This window comes from Podarcis tiliguerta (assembly GCF_965153285.1).
Source record: "Podarcis tiliguerta genome assembly, chromosome: 6".
In the NCBI taxonomy this organism is placed as follows: domain Eukaryota; kingdom Metazoa; phylum Chordata; class Lepidosauria; order Squamata; family Lacertidae; genus Podarcis; species Podarcis tiliguerta.
Window position 1 is genome coordinate 17307568 of NC_139539.1, and position 10407 is coordinate 17317974.

The 10407-nt window shown below is 42.0% G+C and overlaps 1 long non-coding RNA gene across 1 annotated transcript; it reads right to left on the reverse strand.

The window, feature by feature from the left end:
- Positions 1–4881: 4881 nt before the first annotated feature.
- Positions 4882–10161, reverse strand: LOC310680458. The gene is made up of 3 exons (XR_014512784.1): positions 9802–10161; positions 7362–7430; positions 4882–4973 (listed from the first exon to the last, which is right to left on the reverse strand). It is a non-coding gene; the product is annotated as an uncharacterized lncRNA (long non-coding RNA).
- Between the last annotated feature and the right edge of the window lie 246 nt (positions 10162–10407).

The following is a 10407-nucleotide window of genomic DNA, read 5'->3' on the forward strand; positions in this document are numbered from 1 at the left end:
CTCGGTTGGCTTGAGCCAGTAATGTCCTGACCAAATAAAGAGAAAACACTTGGCTACTTGCTGAGCAGTAACTTACCCAGAGGAGGCTGGTTCACAAGAGCAATTAGGGCTCACCAAGCTTTTTCTGCCTGCCCTCACCTTACATTCAACCAGTCTGGGGGATGGCACTGGCTATCAGCTTCCTCCTCCTAACTTGCATTTTCTGAAAGAATGCACAAACTGAGGCACGGGCACCCTTTGAAACGTGCAATTCTCCCAATTTTGCAATGCCACGTAGTGCATACAAAAATGCACATGCCACTGAAAAGAGCATACAAAACTGCATTATATGGGGGGAGGGGGAGAGAATGCTTTGCAAAAATATGTACATCAGGTACGACTGCATACTAGGGAAAATTAATGTTACCAAAGTCATTCAAATAACACAGACCAAGTCCAGAGAGGAAAGAAATCCTGACGATACTTTAGTGAGAAAACTGAACAAACCTTAACACTTTAACACTGACAGGATTAACCCTTTATATGCACATTGAATGATCCCTGCGGTTGCACTTCCGGCAATTCCCACTGAAATGCTGATTAGTTTTCCTGAGGACTTAAAAGAAAAAAAAATCGCAAGGGGATGCGAAAATGTGGAAAACTGAACTTAAGACTGGAAAGGTGAGAAAGCAAAACTGACCGATTCACCGATCCCTCCTAATCCATCAGTCTGTCTGAGCTGTCTGTTCAAGGCTGGAAGACTGGTTTGGCTCTCATGCACAGGAGAGAACTGCTGGGAAGGCATTTGGAGCTGCTGCTTTTGAATGGGAGCGATTGGACTCTCATGTGCAGGGCACAGAACAACTCTCACAGGAATTCTCACACTTTTTACTAAAGACCCCACTAAAGGGGGGAGCATTTTCCTGTCATCATATTTCCCATTTCACTGCCTTCTGCTGCCTTAATCCTGAGTGTGCTTTGGGAATAAAGCAGCAAATATTTTTTGTTACGGTGGGAAAATAAATTGCTTTTACCAGCGAGTGTTTCAGCACTTTAAGATTAAAAGAGGAGGCAATCCCAAAGTGCAAGGCGACATTTGACCGTCATCCGTCGAGCTCCACGATGCAACCACCATTTGGGGAAACCCATAAAGACCCTTCATGAAAAAGGCCAGGCAAAACTACAGTTCCCACAATTATCTTCAGATCAGTGCAAAACAAACAAACAAGCTCAGTTTCTCATGAGGAAACATGGGCACAGCAGCAATTGCAGTGGGTACAGCCACCTGCATGCACAAGATGGATGGATGGAATCGTTGTCCAATCTGCTTAACCTCAAAGAAATAATGTTTTAAGGCAGCCGTTCCTCACTGCTGCTCTGTGGGCCCGGAGGGGTCTGCATGACTCACCCAGGGAATCTGTGGCACCATTCACGTAGCAAAAATTACCATAGAGATATCCATGGCTTGGCTTTCGAAAAACAGGAGGCCTGCAGTATTTAACTAATTGGGAACCTCTGTTTTAGGGTATTTGGAGAGCATTCTTACCAATTTCATCAGAGGAGAATGAGTCTGGAAGGGAGATCCTTTCTACCCCTTGACTCCTCATCACCTTTCTTTCTTTTATTGATTTTTCAGCATGGGTGCAAGGGCTTATTTGGTCAAAATGATGCAACCCACAGACCAGAGAGAGGTATCAGCAAACTCGGGAGAGTGCCTTAATTTGCAAATGCACAAAAATACTTAGGGAGGAAAAAGAGATCCTAATTGGGGTAATTAAAAACAAATAACAGCCCAATGAGGGTTGAGGATGCTCAGGAGCCACAGAATGCTGACTGGCTGTTGAAAGATGGGGTGGGGAACAGAAAACCAGGTGAGAGGAGGAATGTCATGGAATATATATGTCATGAATATATATTTTCTGCTGCTCCAGAGAAGCGGACATGGAGCAATGGATCCAAACTACAAGAAAGAAGATTCCACCTAAACATTAGGAAGAACTTCCTGACAGTAAGAGCTGTTCGACAGTGGAATTTGCTGCCAAGGAGTGTGGTGGAGTCTCCTTCTTTGGAGGTCTTTAAGCAGAGGCTTGACAACCATATGTCAGGAGTGCTCTGATGGTGTTTCCTGCTTGACAGGGGGTTGGACTCGATGGCCCTTGTGGTCTCTTCCAGCTCTATGATTCTATGATTCTATATGGTTGGCTGAAACCGTGAACAGGAGCAGTCCACACTTTACTGCAGGTCCTACTTGTCATTTTTTAAAAAACTTAAATGCCCTGAATACAGTATGTCAGCCTTTCCTCGTGGAGAATTTGCTCCAATTCCTTGGCCATTTTGGTTTCCCTCTGAATATTAGGGTCCCACCTTGTGTTTCAAGAATGGCAAGAAGAGAAGAGACTTCCCAGACTAGCTCCAGGCATTTTCAGGACCTGCTTAACTCTGTATTAGTCTCTGTTAATAATCAAGAGCAGGTCTAGAGCTGCTTACAGTATATCACCTACTCTGCTGGGAAAGACCTGTCATCCCTCTCGTTCCCTTTTACGCGAATTGTGAAATTGATAGGTCACTGGCGTCTTGAGTAGCACTCAGAAGGCATTGTATTTATTTCAGTTTACAGTTCTCCCTGTGCCATAAAGAATGTCTTTCCACAAAGCATATTTTCACTTCATTTTTCATATTCCCAGGGACAGAACATATGGTAATCTTTAGAAGTCGATCCCAGAGGGTTACCCAAATGCTATATACCAAGCGGCCTTTCTGGTTTTATTGTTAAAATTCATGTTCTGTTCTTATCCCTAAATATTCCACTTCTGGGCTTAGGCTCTCTCCCTCTCTCTCTCATAATAATACTTAAAACTGAAAGCCAATTGTGTTTGCTACAGGGATCGTGAGCCAGGCAGTCTATACAATAAAATATTATAGTCGCATTATTGCTCAGTGCAAGGAACGTGCAGATTCTGCTCTGGCAGGAGTCTAGTGATGGTGGTGAGTCCTGTTTCACCCTGTTAGAAAGCGGGTAGAAATTTGATTCAGTGTGCCTTTTAATGTGAACCTTGCAAATTCCCACTTCCCAAAATAATGCAGCAACTGAAACACAGCTCTTCTTTGAAATTCACACTTCTCCAAAGTCACACACTGGCCTAGCTCTCTGCATTGGCTCTGCACCCTTGAGCATCCCCAGTACTCCACAATGACTATGCATGGCGAGGGAAAATCAGTAGTGATATGCAAGCTGTCTTTCAGGAATGTTTGCCTGCCCATTGGTAACCTCCTCAGTGAGGAACCCCAGGGGGGCTCCTTGAAGCACAGCTTGAAAACTTCTGCACCACTAGGCTATGAGTTTGTGTATCTACTCCTGGCTCCAGCACTAAACTAGCTGACCTTGGCCAACTCATTTAACCTCTCCTGCCCCCTATTCTCCCATCTGCAAAATGAGGATATTGACATTTACATTCTCATATAAAGTGCTTTTAGATCTATGGATGGATAAAAAGCGCTAAGTAAACCAAAACTCCCAATTAAATTAATTGGAGAGAAGGAGTCAGGTCAATCCTGTAGCAAGCTTCATTTCCACACCTCTTAAATTTCTCCTGTCTTGTTATTGAACATCCCATTTATTGTACGGAATACATGCACGCCCGCAGAGGTGCACTCCCCAGGTCAAGACTAAGGCACTTCCTTGGGGCAGAACACAAGATGCTTACGCTGCTACTATAGGGTCTTTCCAAAATCAGAATGCCAGGCTTAGTTTGCAGGGCAATCAATCCAATACCCTCCCAGATCAAAACTCCCCCTTTGACTCTCTTTCTCAAACACATGGACAGTAAAATTAAGTGGAATAAAATGAAACCTTTCTGCCACATCGTTGATTCAATGCTTTATGTGTGCGAGGAACATAAATTTAACTGGGAAGATGATCCCATATTAGAGTTACTGCCTGTTTGGGTTTCATATGGGTGGCGGCGGGAGGAGGGGGACGTGTACATATGGACATTCTTGCACGTTTGTGAGCTGTAGGTGGTTATGTGAATATATGACATACTGTTGGAGAGGTGCCTGTCTGCTTGTCATGTAACAGCTTCAAACAAAACATTAGTGCTATAAATGGAAAAATAAGTTTAGTTATTGAACTAAAATTTTGGGTGGGTTCATGCACACCGGACATAATGACTTCTCTCGTCTTGATGATTGACAGCTGAATGTGTGAACTGACTCCTCGGGAAAATGCTTCCTATGAGGCAATGGGAGAAAGCATGAAAACTAGGGGTATGCATCAGTTCCCTGTGGCTCCAAAATAATGAGGCAAACCAGAGTGACTTTTCTAGTTTTTCCTTATAAAAGTAAAATAAAAATTAAAAAAATCCTTCCAGTAGCACCTTAGAGACCAACTAAGTTTGTTACTGGTATGAGCTTTCGTGTGCATGTACACTTCTTCAGATACACTGAAACAGAAGTCACCAGACCCTTATATATAGTGAGAGGGTGGGGAGGGGTATTACTCAGAAGCGTGGTGGGAGTGGGTGATTGGCTGATAGGTGTGGTAAACCTGTTAACGACTGCAATTGGTCTTACAGGAAAAAGCAAGGTGTGAGATGGCTAAAAATAGCTTTATCATGTATAATGAGATAAGAATCCAATGTCTCTATTCAGACCAGGTCTCTCCATGGTTTTAAGTTTGGTAATAAGTTGCAATTCAGCAACTTCTCTTTCCAGTCTTTTTCTGAAATTCTTTTGTAAAAAGTAAAATCAGTTATCTCAATATTCCACGGACCCAACTTTATGAACTTTAGCTGGTTTCTTATCTAGAAGCACCTCTGCCATGTCCACAGTTTTCAAATTAATTTCCCATTTTTTTTATAAAAAAAAAACAACCCTAGAAATTTGTTTTATATTTTCCTACTTCCAAACAGGAAAATCTGCCCTTGTAGGAGAATCATTCCACCTCTCTTTCTGAAACTTGACAGGCTTTGTCTCTTCAGAAGGGAAGACCACATCTGCAATGTGGAGACAGATAATTAAAAAGGTTCCTGCATGGGAAATCTCTGATGGATCTGCCTGAAATCTGGCAGACTTAATCACTTTGAAGATGGTCCTTTGCCTGCAAATTCCATCCACTTAAGTGAAAAGCAGGGCAAGGTTGTAGCTCTTTTAGATTCCCTGTTGTAGTCAATAGGGGTGAAACAAAGCTTCAGATTTAACAGATCAGATTTGGATCTGAATAGCAGATCCAATAGAAACAACACAGAGCATATACAAAACTGACTAGGTCGCTTCCAAATGTTACAGTCAAAGATGCAAGGTGGATAATGTAGTTCCCTGCATGTGCCTAATGAAAACCACTTCCTGTGGTGTTTGATATGTTCTGGCACAGTTACTCTCCCATGACTTATTTCTTTCATTTCATTTTCACCTTTTTGTTCCACCCTTCAAGTCAGTTTAGAACAGCCTTTGTCACCCTGGTACTCTCCAGATGCTGGCTGGAACTGATTGGAATTTTACTTCAAGACATCTAGAGGGCAACAGGTTGATGAAGCCTAGTTTGGATGGTCCTCTCCTTCCTGTTATATCCTCACAGCAGTCATATGAGGCAGCTTAGGCTGAGATTCAGTGAACAGCCCAAGGTCACCGAGTGCTAAGTGGGGATTTGAAAGCAGATCTCCCTAGTCCTGGTCTAACACTTTGACACTGGGTTTGTCAAATGATAAAGCTGTGTATGTGAACCAGGCCCTTTTCAAAGCTGAATTGACCAAAGCCTAGTGAGTCACTGCACTTTAAAGAAGTGACTTGAATTAACTTTACATAATACAGTATAGGCAGTTATAGGCGGTATATATTGGGCCTATGTAAAACATTGCATCCTCCTCCTCCTCCTCTGCAGTCTATTAAAAAATAAAACTTATACGTATGTATATGTAAACATTATTCCCCAGTGGATGAGTCCAAAATCTTGCAGGCATTGGGTTGTTCTTTAGGCATGGAGAAAAAAGACCGAGTTCAATAACTCATTTTATACTTCCATAAGGTGACTTTGGCAGACATGTCATGCTAATGTATCCACATACCGTATGTGGATACATCTAGATGTATCCACATACCGTATTTTACCATGTATAAGACAACCTTTTTTTCTGATTTTTTTGTGATAAATTGAGGGTCATCTTATACATGGGTTAACATGTAATAATAATAATAATAATAATAATAATAATAATAATAATTTATACCCCGCCCATCTGGCTGGGTTTCTCAAGCCACTCTAAGTGCTAAGTAAGCAAGGGCTGCTGCTGCAGCAGTAGCAGGGAAATGTTGGAAAGGAGGCTGCTTAGCCGTTCTTCTCAGTTTAGGAAGAGTATTTGGTGAGTGCCAGTACAGTTCCATCAGCCCAAGAGGGATCGTCAAAAATTTGCTCATCAGCTCAGTGAACTTACAAAAGAAGCTCAGCGACTGTTGAGGGCTCCCAAAAATAGGTGTCGTCTTATACATGGGGTCGTGTTATACACGGAAAAAATACGGTATATATCTCATCTCATCCAGGTTTCCAAATGCAATCTGTGCACGTATTAAGGAGCTCACAGACTTGAGATGCATGTGGATAACATGGCATAAACCAAATTTTAATAGAGCCTGGTTGTGCAAATGCATCTTAATAACGTTCTGATAGTACTACATACAACCTAAGTCAATATGCTAAGCACGGCCTTTTCCCTGAGTGATGGGAAACTCTGTTAGCCTTTACAGGAAGAGAGAGCCCTGGAGATTTATGATGCCTTGGTGACCATCTATTTATTTACCAAAATTCAGGGTGGTTTCGTTTTTTGTTGTTGTTGTTGTTTTAAAAAAAGAACGTAGTACTATGTCCCAGAAGACATCACAGAAGCAAGCAGAAATTACCACACAACAACACGCATGTCATATAATCCCTAAATTACTACTCCCCCTCCCAAAAAAGCTCTGCACAAATTCATCCAAAGCAGGCAAAACTGAATGCAGCCCCCACCATGCCTTGGGTTTCTTTCTCTGCCCATCAGGGTCCATTATATCCTTCGGTGATGAGGCCACAACACAGTCTAGAAGACAGGTGGAGAACCTGTGACCTTCCATATGATGCTGGCCTTCAGTTTCCAGCAGCCCCAGACAGTACGACCAATGGTCAGGTGTGATGGGAGTTGTGACCAAGCAACATCAGAGGACCACATGTTCCTCACACCCTGGCATGGAAGGAAGGCAAATTGACACAGCAAGACAATGTGTCTCACAGTAATTGAAGCAGATTTCCATCTTTAAAAAGGAAGGACAACACTGGCATCACCCTCCCTTCTTTTTTGGCTGAGGCATGTCTACTTATCAGCAAATAATTTGGTGGCTTCCATATGCTTGTTTACCTTTCCTAGCACTTCCTGTGTCTGAGAAGAGAAGGAAAAACAAGATGTCTTCTTTATCGGTAGTCAAAACTGTCAAAGCAAATGAGAGAAAACTTGCGGAACTAAATTAGGCAACATAAATTATGAGAGGAGATTCGTGTACATTGCCACTAATGTGTGTGAAAAGCTTATACCGTGAGATACCAAAGATCTATCAGATAGGAACGAGGTGAATAATGGGCCATGCGACTCTCATGGTTCTTATTGGAAGCTGAATACCAGCAATGACCACAATAGTTTGAAATGCAGGACAGAAAGGCAGAGTTCAAGATTCGTCCAAATAAGACTCAGTACATTCACCTGAAAATGTAACCAGAATTGCATTCAAGGCTTGGGACTAACATCCCGTCTGCCCAGTAGATATAACTGCAGAATGGGGAGTGAGAGAAGTGCAGCCCAGTGTGGACTTGACTTTATGTGACATTGAATCACACAACAGTGGAATTCGAAGGGACCCTGAGGGCCATCTAGTCCAACCCCTTGCAGTGGAAGAATCTCAACTAAAGCATCCATGACAGATGGCCACCTGACCTCTGTTTAAAATCCTCCAAGGAAGGAGAGTCCACAGGATCCCAAGGAAGTCTGTTCCATTGTTGAACAGCTCTTATCATCAGGAAGTTCTTCTTTATTTTTAGTCGGAATCTCCTTTCTAGTAACTTGAAGCCATTGATTCTGTCCCAGAGACTTCAAACAGCTAAGTAGAACTGCAGCTGGCTGCTACCTCATGGAAGATCCATGGTCAGATTTCACATTCCTTTTGTTGCTACATTAAAGTAGGGTGGGGGATCTTTTTGGCAGCCCAATGGCCAACTTTGACAGCTTACTCGTCAATCACATGATGACACCACAATGTCACATGACTGACAACAAGTGGGTTACCCCTTTGTAAGCCTTCCTGTACCTCCTCTTTCGATCCCCAATGAATTTAAGATTGAAAAGAGACAGAGAGAAACTGAGAGTTACTAAAATTGATAGATTTACCCACCCCTAAGACCCTGAGCTGCTTTTAGTATTGCAGTGGGAAAATATAGACACCTGTATTTTATTTTATTTTATTTTATTATTATGGGGATGATAGTAGTTTGGGGAGAGCAATTTAGTTCAGGAAATCTCACCCCATAACTCTGAATCAAATTCAGAGTTTCCTGTGAATTTTTTTTTCAAAGTAAAAATGAAAATCCCAGGAGATCGCATCATGAACTTCCTGCACCAGCTTTTGAGCAAAGTGTTGGACCACACGATGACAGCCAAGAAAATCTGGATCCCTTTCGACCTGTTTTCTGTTGTGTTTATGTCTGCCATTTTCTCGTATGATTTTACTGATTATTTTTTTTTTGTTTTAAATTAAGCTGTTGTAAGCTGCCTCAAAGGCTTTTATGTTGAAAGGCAGAGTACGGAGCTCTTAAATAAACAAACAGAGTTTGGATCTGAGTAGATGAGAAATTCATCATGCTAACAAGATGAGCTTTAAAGAAGCAAAACACCTATAAAGGCATACTAAAATGATGATATTGGTATCTTGGTAATACTTGTTGCAGTACAGTTACTCTAACAATGTAAGACTCATCATTCATTGTATAGGCTGTTCTTCCAACAGCACTGTCCGTTCAGCCACTATTAATATCCCCATTTTGCAGGTGGAAAGACTGAGGCTGAGAGAATGATGGCCATCTAATCATTTTAGATAGAGGTTGATGCACGCATGCACTCACACACACACAAATATTGCTTGCAAGACGTTGGCTCCCAAGGGCCTCCTTGCATTAAGAAAAGATTATCACTCATCAGTTTCATTACGATTATGAGCCTGGCAGGAGGAAGGGGTAATCAGCAAAAGATGATCATCCCCTTATCACAAAGCTGCTCATCCCAGTGTTTAAAACTCTTGGTCCCTTGCTGATGATGATTCATATCCCACCAATTTAACTCCAGCGGCCATAGCCCCTTGTTAACAGAAGGATGACATTTGTGAAAATTCATGCACTAAAGCAACGCCAACAGGAAGCAATGGCAGAGCAGAGGCAAGGATAAAGACAAACTATCCCATGCAATTTACCTTGCTTCAGCAGTATATTCAATTCCTTAACACCATTATCACACACCCCTATTTTTCTCTCTGTCCCTCTCATCACATGAACGGCTCTTACTAGGCACACACACACGCACACACACAAAAATCTATAAACTCTTTCCAGGAATACAAAAGCATTCTCTATGATGTTGATAAGAAACAGGACAGTCACTCTCCCCTGACATATTTGTTCTTTAAAAACAAATCAATGGCACAGAGATTTGGCACCTGAATGCAGAGCATCGGCTTGATGAGGCAAAGATTGTCTTCATTAAGGGCATTAATATTCATAGAGAGTAGAAAATCTGACACAAGAGAGGACTCACTAACCTTTTCTCATATTAGATTTTTTACTTCTTAACACAATTACAGTCCAGCAATGACTTAATTAATGCTGCTTTTCGTCAGGCTCCTTTAAAGAGCTGTCAATTTGGTCCTGCAGAGGCTGTCAGCGAAAGAGAAAGACAGTCATGGAGGCTAAAAAAGACACAGGAAGGAATTCAAACACTTAATAACATTCAAAGTGCTATGCAAAGTCACACATCAGCCTGGATTAAAGCAATTTTTTTGTCTTTTCTCCTTCCCTACTTATGCTAATAATACGCAGGTATAAAAACGGGGCAGTTATCAACTTGTGGCTTGGGGATGGTGGACAGAGAGCACAGGGAAAAAGTCGCCCAGATTGCTTTATCCTTTCTTTCACAAGTATCAGGCACATTTTAAAACTACTGTTGGGTTGGGGGGGGAGAGAGAGCTCAAATATATCTCAAATGCTCACATAATGGAAAATATACTCCAAATATGAAGGTCTGGTGCAGCTTCTCTTGAAATTTGCTGCAGCAGCTGGCTATCTCAACCAGCAACCATCTCCACAGGAAGATAAAGAGATCTTACTCACCTGCTCAATCCTACATATGTCTGCTCAGAAATAACTCC